The sequence below is a fragment of the Protopterus annectens genome, chromosome 3.part0 (assembly GCF_019279795.1).
Source record: "Protopterus annectens isolate FY-2018-M chromosome 3.part0, PAN1.0, whole genome shotgun sequence".
Classification (NCBI taxonomy): Eukaryota; Metazoa; Chordata; order Ceratodontiformes; family Protopteridae; genus Protopterus; species Protopterus annectens.
This window is the reverse complement of record NC_056731.1, coordinates 1196035866-1196049573: the sequence shown is the minus strand read 5'-3', so window position 1 is coordinate 1196049573 and position 13708 is coordinate 1196035866. Positions and strand designations below refer to the sequence as shown.

At 40.6% G+C, this 13708-nt stretch overlaps 1 protein-coding gene across 1 annotated transcript in view; it reads right to left on the bottom strand.

The window, feature by feature from the left end:
- Positions 1 to 13708, bottom strand: part of LOC122797021 (dynein axonemal heavy chain 5-like) — a 374439-nt gene that overhangs the window by 246857 nt on the left and 113874 nt on the right. The gene's annotated exons all lie outside the window — the stretch shown is intronic.

Sequence of the window (13708 nt, the reverse complement as noted above, 5' to 3'; positions counted from 1 at the left end):
TTCTGTGATAAAGTGAAACTTTCTCAAAAACATTTTTCTTTCTTCATGCATACTCAAAGAAAGTTTTTAAAAAAAACAACTTATGTACATCATATTGATCACTTCAGAAGCCTTGGTTATATGGGTTACATCCTCTCAAGGTTATAACAGCCAGCCAGCTTCCAAAGTTTCAGGGCGCCTTCTATGCAACAAAACTGTAATTCAGCTTGAGCAGGGCTGGATAAAAGACATATTTAGGTGCAAAGCCCTTCAAATATTTTCTTGGGGCAATGTAGAAATTGCCTAATGTACACAGGCAATCCTCTCCTCCTACCACCCAACACTACAACCTGTAAGAGATGCACTTACCTAGCAAAACTGGAGGTAAAGCTCTCTCCAATCAAGACTGAACTTGACAGTCGAGAGGAGAAGGTAAACACTTGCACCACACCAGACTCATCACATAGTCTCACTAAATCTACACCACCAAAATCCACACATAGAAACACAAAAACATTAGTGGAGGCTCTCAATAATAATCTGCTCAAACAACAGAGACCTTCAAAGCAGAAATGCAAGCAACCTCCACCCCCCAACACAACCCAAATGACACATAGCCCGCAGGCTCAGTGTGCCACTCAACCACAGACAATAAGGCAAAACAACATACCCAACACACTAGTCACAGGCGACTCTATAGTCAGGCACACTGATGTTCCACTCACCAGGCTAAACAAGGAGAAGGTTACTGTCAGCTGCCTGTCGGGTGCCAGGATCCACCACATAAGCCATGCACTCAGGTCACTCCACAACAAGTACAAATATGATTCTGTCATTGTCCATGTTGGTGTGAATGACCTGAGACGTACCTCCATGGACTACATGAAAAGAGACATGGAAGAGCTCTCTGATCTTGTAGCCCAGGCAGGTATGACCCTAGCCCTGAGTAGTATTCTGCCATCACCCAGAATGATGCCGCAGTACAAGGACAAAATGACTGACTTCAACAATTGGCTAAGCTTCTGGTGTCATTCTAAAGGGATCCAGTACCTGTCTGCCTGGGATGGCATGGTCGACAGACCACGATGCTTTGCCAGAGATGGCCTGTACCTGTCACCCCTGAGATTCTGGATACTGGCTAAGGTTCTTGCTGTCCCTATAGTGCCTTTTTTAGGCAAGGTTCAAATGACAAATTCACCACTGTAACAGGAACAGGCAAGCAAAAACTGAGGGTGATGCTACTCAATGCTAAAAGTCTAAATCTCAAAATGCACTTACTCGAGGCACTCCTTAAAATGGAGAACATCGATATCTGTGCAGTGACTGAGACCTGGTTCAAGGCTCCAGAGAGCACCCCTGCACTACCAGGCTATAACTCATACCACACTTTTCGGCCATGTAATCTGAACCGGAACACCAAAGGTGGAGGTGTGTCCATATTCATTAAGGATATCCACACCTCCAGGCTAGTTGCTCACCATAATGCAGCTGAGGTTATCCAAGTGCAACTAACTCTGGGAAAAACTGCAATCCAAATTGTAGCTTGCTACAGATGACCCACCATGTCCCAGGATTCCCACTCCTCTTTTCTTTATGTACTGGAAAATATTAGGGTTCAACCAAACACCCTAATAATGGGCGATTTCAACTACCCCACCATTAACTGGGAAAATTACTCATGTATCAACTCCTTCACTCAACGCTTTCTGGAATTCATAAACTCCAATGCCCTGGATCAACTTATCCACACCCCCACCAGGGGCAACAATATCCTAGATCTAGTCATTACCAATATGAGTGACTGGTGTTCCACACCTGAAGTCAATGCCTCAATGGTACAATCCGACCATAAGCTAATTACCCTAGATATCCGCATCCTGCCTCCACCCCCCATTAAGGAAACCATGATAAAAAATTTCTCCAAAGCCAACTTCATGCTTCCTAAGACAGAAGTGGTGAACTTCATGACACCCATGCAGATGGACAATACAGTTACGACTACTGAATCCTACACAATTGCACTTTATAAGCACTTACATGAGTGCATGGATCATGCTATCCCAAACAGAACCAAGACGCTATCCTCCAAAAAAAGAAAGCCAATCTGGTGGTCCCCTGCCATAAACAAACTGTACAACAGAAGGACGAAACTCTTGCAAAAGACAGTAAAATACCACGAGTGGAGGAGCTCCCTGGTCAGCCTCAGTAAGAAGCTGCGATCCCTGATAAAATCCTCCAAAGCTAGTTATGAAAACAAAATCGCCACTGATTCTAAAGACAACCACAAAGCATTCTATAGCTATGTCAAGAATCTCAATGGCAACACTCAGATCTGCTCTGAGTTACAGCACAATGGCACTAAATATACAGACCCAACCGATATTGCCAACATCCTGGTAGATAGGTGCAGTGCTAACTTTACACCCCCCTCTCACCTCCTAAAGAGCCCATCTCTATACCGGAAGAATGCAAAGTTCCTGTAATCATGGCTGCATAGGTAAAAAACACACTCTCCAAAGCCAAGAACACAGCATCCATGGAACCAGACAACATCCCAGGCTGCGTTATACACGAACTACAGAACGAACTGGCACCCCACCTAAGTACCATGTTCAATCATAGCCTCACCTCGGGCTTTGTGCCTGCTGAATGGCGCACAGCAATGGTTATCCCACTCCACAAGGGGGGAGCCACCACAGACCCCGAGAACTACCGCCCCATTAGCCTGACGAGTCTGGTCTGCAAGGCCATGGAACGTATCATCATGGAACTTATAAACAAAGACATTGGTAATCTCCAAACTCTGGATCCCACCCAGTTCGGGTTTGCAAAAGGCAGATCATGTCTCCTAAACCTGATAGACTTCTTTGAAGCAGACACCAAAGCCGTAGACAAGGGTAAGGTGGTTCACACAGCCTATCTAGATCTTGCCAAGGCTTTTGACACCATCCCCCATTCTGGAATTATAGATAAACTCACTAAACTAGGTATAAATCCCTATGTCACAAGATGGGTTGCCAACTGGCTCACTCACAGAACCCACACTGTGAAAGTAGCAGACTCCAAATCCGACTTCAGACCAGTGACAAGTGGAGTACCACATGGTTCAGTCCTAGGTCCTCTCCTGACTCTCCTGTTTGGTATCTACTTCTCTGAAGTACAGGCTAACACAGAAGGTCTTTGGCTAACAAAGTTCGCAGATGACTGCAAACTAGGAGCCATAATCGAAACTCCTAACGATGTGGACATCCTACAAAAGGGCTTCACTGAGACAGATGCCTGGTGTCAAAGCCATGGCCTCAAGCTCAATGCCAAAAAGTGCATTGTCATCCCCTTTGGTAAAAACTCTGTACCCATGTACTACAACATAGGCGGTAGTATACTTAACACTGAAAGTGTGATAAGAGACCTTGGGACACAAGTGGACAGTAGTCTCTCCTTTGATAATCACATTGCCACAGTAGCCAGGAAATCCTTCTACGTGGCACACCTCATCACAAAAGGTTTCTCATCCAGAAAAAAAGAGGTAATTGTTCCCCTCTACTCATCACTCATTAGACCCATTATAAAGTACAATGCCCCTTTTGGTATGTACCTCACAAGACATCTACAACAACTGGAAAGACCGCAGAAATACCTCACAAAGAGGATTACCGGCCTCAAACAGATGCCCTACACAGACCGTCTCAAAAAACCTCCAGCTTTACTCTGTTGCACATCGCCTGTTCAGAGGTGATCTCTACCTAGCATACAAAGCTATGTCAAACCCAGAGCTGTTGGACATGCTTCACTTAAAGAAATCCCAATCCCTCCGAGCTACATGTTCTAGGGACCTAAAACCTTGTCACCACAATAAACAGAACATGCCGGAGGGGTAGATTCCTGTCCCAGAGACTTCCCATACTCTGGAATAAACTACCTATCTATATCAAACAAAGCTCCTCATTAAAACTCTTCAAGAAAAATCTTGATGATTGGATGGGAAATAGGAAATTCACCACGGGGATCACCTCTGTGGCTCTGCTTGACAGTGGCACAGGAAAATAATTTTCTTGGGTGGCAAAAACCAGGGTACCTTTTTGGCTGGGCTTGTATAGGCCCCAGGGCCAATAGCCTAGTACCTACCTATGAACCTATGAGCCATTGAAGAGTATTGCTACTCGGAGCTTTTCAGGATTGATGGACAGCTTGTCTTGTTCCTTTGCTAGGCAGATAATTTAATTATTTTATTTTATTTTACATTTGATTAACGGGAAAGTCCGACTGGACAAAAATCCTTTTTCAGTGAAGGTCCAAGTAGAAAAGATCCACATTTATGATACAATACATGCTACTAACAAGACAAAATACAATATTTACAGGACATACTTATTGTTACTGTTTATATGTGATGCTAATACTACAGTTAGCACAAATACTGAAACATCATGAAACAACTGCTTATAAGATACATGTAAGAATTAAAGAACAGTACATACTTATCACATCTTGGAAAAGATCTTGTACAGTACTTATTTACAGGCCCTTGAAAGAAGGTAAAACTGTTCATTTAAGTATATGAGCTAAGGAGTTGGATAGAGCAGAGAGTATAGAAAAGGATAGGTATCGATAGATGGGATGAGTTGTTTGGAGTTAAATAGTGGAGAAGGAAGTAGATTTTTTTGTCTAGCCAGGACTGGTACAATTACAGAGCCACACATTGGTTAGGTGAGTTTTTAATGTGTTTTTAAATTGTGCTAAGGAGGATGTTGTTGATAAGTTACTGGGCAAGGTGTTCCATTTTCTAGCTATATAGTTTAAGTACATTCCCCTGCTCTGTTATTGGGTTTTGTTACTTCCAGGAGGAGTTTATTGCTGGAGCGCAGAGACCTATTACTGGTGTATACAGGTAGTAAATTTTGTAATGATGGTATATTCTCAGGGAGATATACAATCTTGTGGGATACAGTGAATTGACTGTACAGGAGGAGCTGATGAAGTTCTATCCAGTTAAGCTGTTTAAGGGCTATGCAGTGATGTGACCTGTAGGGAGAATCAGTAGCAAACCTGGCAATTTTGTTACAGCAGGACTCTAGTTTTGCTAGGTCTGATGACCTGAGATTGATGAGGATTGGAGAGGCATAGAGAAATGTTGAGATCAGGTGTGTTTGTGCAATTGTGGCCCTATAATCTTTTTGTGAGAAATTGTTTATTTCTGTATAATGCACCAATTTTTTTACCCTTTTTTATGGTGAGGGAGATGTAAATATCTAACTTCATATTACAATCAATTTACTCCCCCAATAGTTTGGTGTGAGTGACAGGAGAGAGAGTGGTATTATTGTATGATCTGATGTTGAATGAGAAAGTAGATGATGTGCATCTTGAAAGCTGGAAGAGTAGAAATTTAGTTTTATTAGGGTTTAGTATTATATAACAGTTTTTAAGCCATGTTTCAACAGAAAGAAATTAAGCCTGAGTTTGTAGCTGGAGCTCATGAAGGGATGAAGCAACACATGTAAGTGTGGAGTCATCTGCATACTGGATGACTGATGCATGTTATGTAGAAGTGTGGAGGTTATTTGTGAAGACAGTAGGGGTCCAAGGATAGAGTCCTGGGGAACTCCTAGGATAACTGATAGAAGAGGTGATAGTTCACCATGACATTGAATTGCTTGCTGTCTACCTGTTAAATAGCTTTGGAACCAGGCAATGGAGTGGTCACAGAGATATAACTCTGAGAGAGCTTTAATAAGTTTAGTGTGGTTAACCATGTCAATGGCCTTAGAGAGGTCCAGAAATGTTGCAGATACAAATTTTTCACTGTTTCTGTGGATAGTTACTGTATTAGTGAAAGACATCAGAGCGGTATTATTGATATGAAAGGGTCGGAAGCCATGCTGTGTATTAGACAGAAGTTTGTTATTGCTGAGGTGTTCTATGAATTGTGTATGAATACATCTTTCTAGGATTTTGGAGACAGAGAAAAGTATAGCGATAGGGCGATGGTTAGTTTCTTCAAACTGCATCCTTTATGGAGTGGAATAATGTGAGAAATTTTCCAGATAGCAGGGACAAGTCTTTCTGATATGTCTCCATTAGGGAGAAAAAACTTCCATTCAGTAATTTTTGTTTATTATTAATACTTCACTCTTCAGAAAAGTTATTTTAAAGTTAAAAGTTTGTGTTTTAATGGACTGGCATGAGATTGTACTCTACTTTTTAAATGGGGGCACTCTTTTTCCTGACAGTTGAAGAGTTGATTAAAGTACATGAAAAACACTTTTTCAGTGGATAAAGTGTGACTATTTTATTTTGTGGGGCTGGCATAGTGCTATAAAGCACTTTTTAGTGTGTTTGCATGTGAAAAAAGTGACTTTTAAAGACTTTTAGTCTTTATCAGCATTTGCTGTGTCTTTTCCCCAGGAAAGGGGCACCATTTGCATCTTGACCATGGAACAATCTGTCTGTCCCATGGTCAATCTTTCTTCCAGACACAAAGAAAAAGTAAAGCAAACAGCCTTTGCCGTCACAGCAGTCTAGCAATTTGCCTCAGCTGCAAGTGGGGGACTCTGTTGTGGCCATTTGTGGTACCTCAGACCACTCATCTTTTACCCCAGTCCTTCTGGTGTAGTACCTACAACCACTATGGACCAGGGGTTAGCTACATCCTCTACAGCCAATGGAGTCCTCACAGTGGGAAAGGGACACCCACCCTTGTCAGTCCTGATAGCTGGAACAGGGAAAGCTTCACTGTATCTTTTTTTTTTGTTTTTAAACAAGAAACATTTTATTAAATTATCACGTATGACATAGACAATCATCCATTTATAAAAATGAAAACAAACCATACTGACATAATTGTAGTTGCAAACATTATACATAACTTATAATCTATCCAGTCATTGTCGGTCAAACATTACATTGCTCATTCAAATCTTGCCTTCTTATAAAACTCGTTCCTCCTCTGCATGTATTGTCCCCACAGTTACCATTTATTCCTATGTAATTTGCTCCTACCCCATTCTAAAGATCCCAATTCCAGTTGTTTTATCTGTTATTACATTTGCTACTTCTAGTAAAGTTGGTTTAGACTTTGATTTCCATTTTCTAGTAATTGCTTTTTTGGCTACCACCAGAATAAGACCCAGCAAGGCCTTATTATGTCCAGGCAATTCCAATTCTGTATCATAGCTCAAAAAATAATTTCCTTAGTTAGACCAACTTGCTCACCCGGTATCTCTGACAGAGCAATCTACGGGGAATCTTTAAAGTCTGACAACTCAGAAAGGCTTCACTACTTTGTCAGAATATTGTGCCCATCCCTAGGGAACTTGCTGCTGCCATTAATAACACTGTTGGTCCCATTTTTCCTGTCCAAAAAGAAACAGAAAACATAACCTTGAACATGCTCCTCAAACTTCATCAGACAGGAGTAGTATATGGAGTCTGGCTCAAGGTTTACTTCAGGCTACTGATCCTTCTTATAATGTAGTTTCTGGTAAAAGAGAAAGGGATACATCCTTTCCTGAAGAGATTTAAGATTTTGAATCTGGACAAAAAGATGAAGGGATATATACAGGGTTTTATAATCAGATTTCAGATTCGGACTCAGGGAGAGGTCAGTTCCTGACTCTACCTGTAGGAGGTTCTCTTTCTCTTAGACTACTTCTAGAATGTGTGTTTTCAGTAGAACACTGAGGTTTCTCAGTCCATCAGAAAATACTATGAGCTTTTTGAATTAATTTCCAGAACCTGCACCCATTCCTCTAGTTCAGTCAAATTTGGAGGATGTGTTTGTTACTGCCTGCAATTTTTATGACAGTCATTCAGCTGCCCCTAAAATGGCAGATAGGATGTATACATTTCCTCAGTCTTTTAAGTTTTTATACACTCTTTCAAAACCTGATCCAGCAGTATACCTTTAGTTAATCCTCCTGCCTCTAAATAATTAATTCCAATCCTACTCTTTCTGATATGGATGAGAAGATTACTGATAAGTACGGGGAAAAAGTGTATGCTTCTGCAACATTGATTTTCAGAATTCTGAACTGTCAGGCCCATATATTAAGGTTCATTCTAACTGTTAAAGTATGAGTAATGTTTTATCTGCAGTTTCTTCTTGTGAGGAAAATATCCTTTAAATAATTTGATTTCTTCTATTGTTCAAGTCACTACTTATTGTTGACAGTGTGTATATGACCTGTTGATAGTTCTTCAAAGGCTAAGGCCACTGGTACTGCTTTGAGGAGTTTTACATGGGTGTATTCTCAAAAACTCCCAGATGACATTAAAAATGTGATTTTAAATTCTCCTTTGGATAGAGATTTTTTTTGGCCCCTTTGCTGCAAATGTGATCAAAAAGTGTGATGAAAAGGTTAAGGTAATAAGTGAATCTCTAAAAGATTTTTGAAAACTCAATTTCTAAGTTTTCTAAGAAATTCTCTAACTCCTCATCCAATTTTGGTAAGAAACTAAATAAACAGTCTCAACAAAATACAAATAAACATAGATTTATGAAGAAATGGCACTGGGGGTTCCACGAAGAATTCTGGAAACTCCCAAAAACTAAGGACAGTCCAATAAATCATAATGACTATTTAACAGACTATGTTCCCTTGTCCCAACCTAGCAGACCCTTTTATCCTTCCAGAAAGTCTGAATCACAGCTTTTCTCTTTGACAAGAGATAGTTTCAGACTGAGTGGGAGGGAATTCCTCTTTTCTAGGGAATAATTTCTTATCCTCCAGACCAGAATCTTTTGTTTCCACCCATCCTTCATCACATGCTGTCCCAGGGATTGACAGAATTAGTCTCCCTTTCCAGGTGGGAAAGAGGTTTTACTCAAGGATGTTTTAGATCTGAAGAAGACTAGTCGTGGATATTTCTTTCCTAAACTACTTTGTGATAGTGCTCAAATTAAAAATGTTGTCACTTCACAACCTCTCACCTCATGTTCCTCATTCATGTTTCCTGACATTAGATTTAAAAGATGCTTATTGTCAGATGCCTATTCATCCAGACTGCAGGTGTTTCTTAAATGTCCATGTGTCTGGAGCATATTATCAGGTCTCTGCCTTATGTTTTGGACTATCCACTGCACCAAGAGTGCTCACAAAATATCTAGCTCCAGTTATGGCTCACTACAGGCTCAGGGTATTCACATTTTTTTCATATTTATACAACTTGCATATCTTTGCAGAGCCTTTTTCAAAGTGCCAGGAATCTCTCTCTTGGTTGAGAATCTCTTACACAAGCTGGAATTCCAAAAGAACATTTAAAACTCATTCTTGACTACTTCTCATTGGACTGTGTTTCAGGGATGTCAACAAGACACTACAGTTCAAAGAGAATTTCTTCCACAAGAAGAAAAAATAGATTTATATCTAGATCTATTTTTAGTGTTTTCCACTCAGAGTTTGGTCACTGTGAGGGGAATGACTCAGGATTCTGGGTCTCAAGGTTTGTAGGATTCTCATGATCCTCTAGCAAGTCTCCATGTAAGAAAGATACAGTAGTACCTGAAGTACGGCGCAGTGGTGCAGCTGTAGTGTTGGCGCCTCACAGGAAGAGATTCTCTGGTTAATTTCTTGGCTGGGGTGCCTTCTGTACGGAGTCGCATGTCTCCCTGCATTCATGTGGGTTTCCTCTGGGTGCTCCAGTTTCCTCCCACATTACAAAGACATGCATCTGAAGCATTTCCCCTGGGCCAGCGCTGAAAATTGGCTTTGTTCCAAGTCAGACTTTTCTGATAAACAAATGTTAAAATAAATAAAAAAATAAATAAAAAGTCTCTTTGGTCCCAGCACCAACAACCCTTGCCTTTTTAGATTCAAGTGTTAGGATTCATCAGAAGGGAAATCACTTGGCGAAGAGAACAGATATCACTAAATCCAGGTCTCCCCTTTCCTCTCTTTGTTCCAAAGCAGTCAGTCACCACAGATACCTTGGAGTTTTCACAGGGAGCAGTTTCAGGAGGAATAAAACTGCAAGATGTGTGGGACACAAAGGACAGATGTAAGCAACTAAACATAAAAGAAAAACTTGCCCTGATCAAGGTGCTCAACTATCTTTGGTCTCTGGGAGCTCCTCAGGTTGTTACACGCAATACTGACATTATTGTAGTTGCAAGCATTACACATAACTTATAATCTATCCAGTCATTATCAGTCAAAAATTCCATAGCTCACTCAAATCCTGCCTTCTTTTAAACCTTGTTCCTCCTCTGCATGCATTGCCCCCACAATCACAATTTATTCTGATGTAATTTGCTCCTACCCTTTTCTAACGATCCCAATTCCAGTTATTTTTTCTCTGTTAGAATATTCACTACTTCTAATAAAGTTGGTATAGACTACCCATGTTAGATTGGGATATAGCTTCTCAGCACATTCTCAGTCTATAGGCATCCTACATTCTGTCAGAGTAAAACTTCTCAACACAATCTCACTCTACAAGGATCCTACATTATGTCACAGCAAAACTGTGTGGCAGACAAGCTGAGTAGCACAAGGTCAGACTCTGACAAATGGAAACTATATCAGGGGCTTTCCCAGGTTTGATCCATCCATGAGGAATTCCTCACTCCAAAATTCCCTTCTTAGTGGTGGTGCCAACATCCAGAATGGTCTCTTGGGGATTGGCTCAACTGTATCAAGCTCCTTCCTTGCCCACCTAGAGATCAAGTCAATGAGCTCATTAGTGGGCAGAGTTACCCAAGAGGTAGATGGGCCAGCACCAATGGCTTCAAGGAATACTGATTCCTCTGAAGGATTGTTAGATGGCCAACCACCCCTCTATTTAAGGATATCAAGGATGTCTCCAAAGGAGATGTCTTTGGATGGTGATCTTGGGGATCTTTCCCCTTCATAAAAATCAATATCCTCTGTGATTGACTCCTGAGGGGAATCTAAGTGCCTCCTTTTACACTTCCTCTTCCTAAGGACTTCCTCAGTGGGATGCTCTGGAGTAGTAACAGAAGAGATAGAAATACCCTGTTGAATAACCTGGAGACTTTGGGCTGGTTGTCCCTGATGCAAAGAATGAAGGGGCTCAAGGTGCAAAGACACACAGGATGAACCCGGAAGATCCAACAGTGTAGGATCCATCAGTTCTACCTGAGCAGGGAACACTCTTTTCACTACCTCAAACGCAGAATGCTCTGGGGAGAACAAAGTCAATGGAGGAGAGAAGACATGCTTCTGCTCCACTGGCTCCTCCTGCTCTGAAGACAATCCACCCAAAGTGGAAGTCAGAGCCAAGCTGTCCAGTGCCGAGCTGGCTAGTGCCAAATCTCCAAGGGTAAGAGATGGCTCTGAAAGCCTTGGAGTCATCCGACAGGAATTCTTTGGCTCTGAGTGTCATCCAGCTTTGAGGAGGTTGGAGCTGGTGCACTTAGAGGTAGCTTCTGAGACAAAATAAGAACATTCTTGTATCCGATGCAAATGGACCTAGAAGGTTCAGAACTAGGAGCTCTGAAACAATCAGTCAGATCAAAGAAGGAGCTGATATTGGCAGAGTGGTAGAAATACAGACTTTCTGACCCAAGGAGCTAGGAATCAGGAGAGCACCCATCTGTATCTGCACCTGCACTGAGAGAAATTTCCTCCTCATCTTATCCACTTCAGCTTCATCCAGACTTCTGCAAGAGCAAGAGGAAATGAGAAATGGGGTCTTGGAATGTTGGTTAGTGTCAAGGAATGGGGATGGGAATGGAACCCTTGAAGGCATTGGTTCCAGGGAAGGAGAATACATAGTTTATGGTAAGGACTGTGGATCCAACAGGATACTGAGTCTAAAGCTGGCTGGATCAGAGTAGCCTTCAGATCTGACTTACAATGCTTCTTTTAAGGTGCTCAGAAGTAGGATCCAAAGTTGGTGTTAAAGAACCAGAAGGTACCAAAGACTTTTTTAAAGACTTCTTATGTTTTGGTTTGGGGAGAGCCCCAGAAATAACTTCTGAGAAAGACGATGGCAACAGTCCTTTCAGAATTAGTTTGTTCTTTCTATTTGAGATTGCTCTGGGATTAAAAGCTTTACAGACTGATCAATTAACTTTAACATGGTCCGCACCTAAACAATATATGCATAAAGAATGTGCAGACAAGGTCAACTTGTGCTCACATTTCTTGTGTTTTTTAAAGCTAGACGGACCTTCTTCTATTTTTTTCAGCTATCACTCTAACAGAAAAGGAGAAATATTACAGATATGTATACAAACAAAATTATTATTTTTTTTTTAAATGGAAAGAGTTAATAACAGAAAAAAGGTATTATACCAACAATGGTAATGAAAGATTACACTAAATGTGTAAAGCGATAGAACAGACTGACTAAAATATGGGAATATACAAGATACAGGCTATAAGTTACAGGAATAAGAAATATAAGGTTCTGAAGTAAAAGAAAAAATTATTAAATGATTTAAACTTATCTCCCATTATAAGAGGGTCAAGAGCTTAAAGCATCTGCACCTAAAAGCGAAAGCGGCAGACGATTTCTGAGGTATGTTAGGGGGTGGTACATTATGGGTAGGGGAGGAGCTCAAGAGCTGTTTGGTGGCCACACACTAATGTAAAGACCGAGTGTCAAATATAAGGATTGGATTCAAACCTAACAGTTGAAGACAGAATGAAAATTGACAATATCAGATCAACAGGATTCCTTCTCTACGCATGTCAGTACCATTAAAGTGATTTGCCAACATAGGTTCATAGGTTGGTACTAGGCTATCGACCCTAGGGCTTATACAAGTCTAGCCATAACAATTCCCTGGCTATTTCTTCCCACACCATTTACTTTCCTGGACCCCTGTCTAGCAGGGCGACTGACGTGATCCCCGGGGTGAATTTCCTTTCTCCCATTTATATATTCATTGTGGCATGTGATGAATCAAGTGCTGTTATGCATTTTCCCACTTAGTATTCCTTACACTTTTGGTCCATTTTTTTAATAAAAAGCTTCATAAGCTTTTTAGTAAACTATGGCCTCCAAAGAAACTAGCTTTTTCTATTGTGACATTATCCTGGGGTAACATGCAGTTACAAAAACGTTAATGGGGCACCTTCACGCATGTGTGGAAATGTGTCCATTAAAGTCTATGGATGCAAAACATATTTTTTCATGTGCTGATATTGCTGAGGAAAAACACGAAACTCAAGTTTGGTGAAAAAAGTGCATGGAAACAGTGCACTTTAAAAGTATTTTTTTTAATTAAGAAAAAGCTGAAAGTATACTTTCATGGAAAAAAGTAATGTTCAGTAGTTTATGCATTAGATTTTTTGCTCCAAAGTACACAGTCATGGGAAAATGACTTTAATGTAAAGTAATACTTGCCTTTTCTACTTCTCTAAGATGGGAGTAAAAGATGGAAGCTTGACTATCAAGTAATTAATGTATTCACTTCCCATGATAACAACCACAAACACAGCAGCCCTACTCCATGCACAACAATACAGTTCATTGAATTTTCTCCAAGCACAAGGGCTAATTGTACTCACAATCATTTAAGTCAATAATTAATGAATGCATGGCATAACTCCACCACAATCTCCTCACTCTTTCAAAAGTTATGCACCAGGAATAAAAATGAACATATTTTCCTACTTCATTTGTTAGCATACCAATTCAGTACTGCTCAATACATGCACATACAGCTTCTTTAATTGCACCTTGTATTTTTTTAGATTCTCTCATGAAATAATCTTATGTTCATCTGTGATTTTCTTTAATTTTGTGTACAACTGTATTC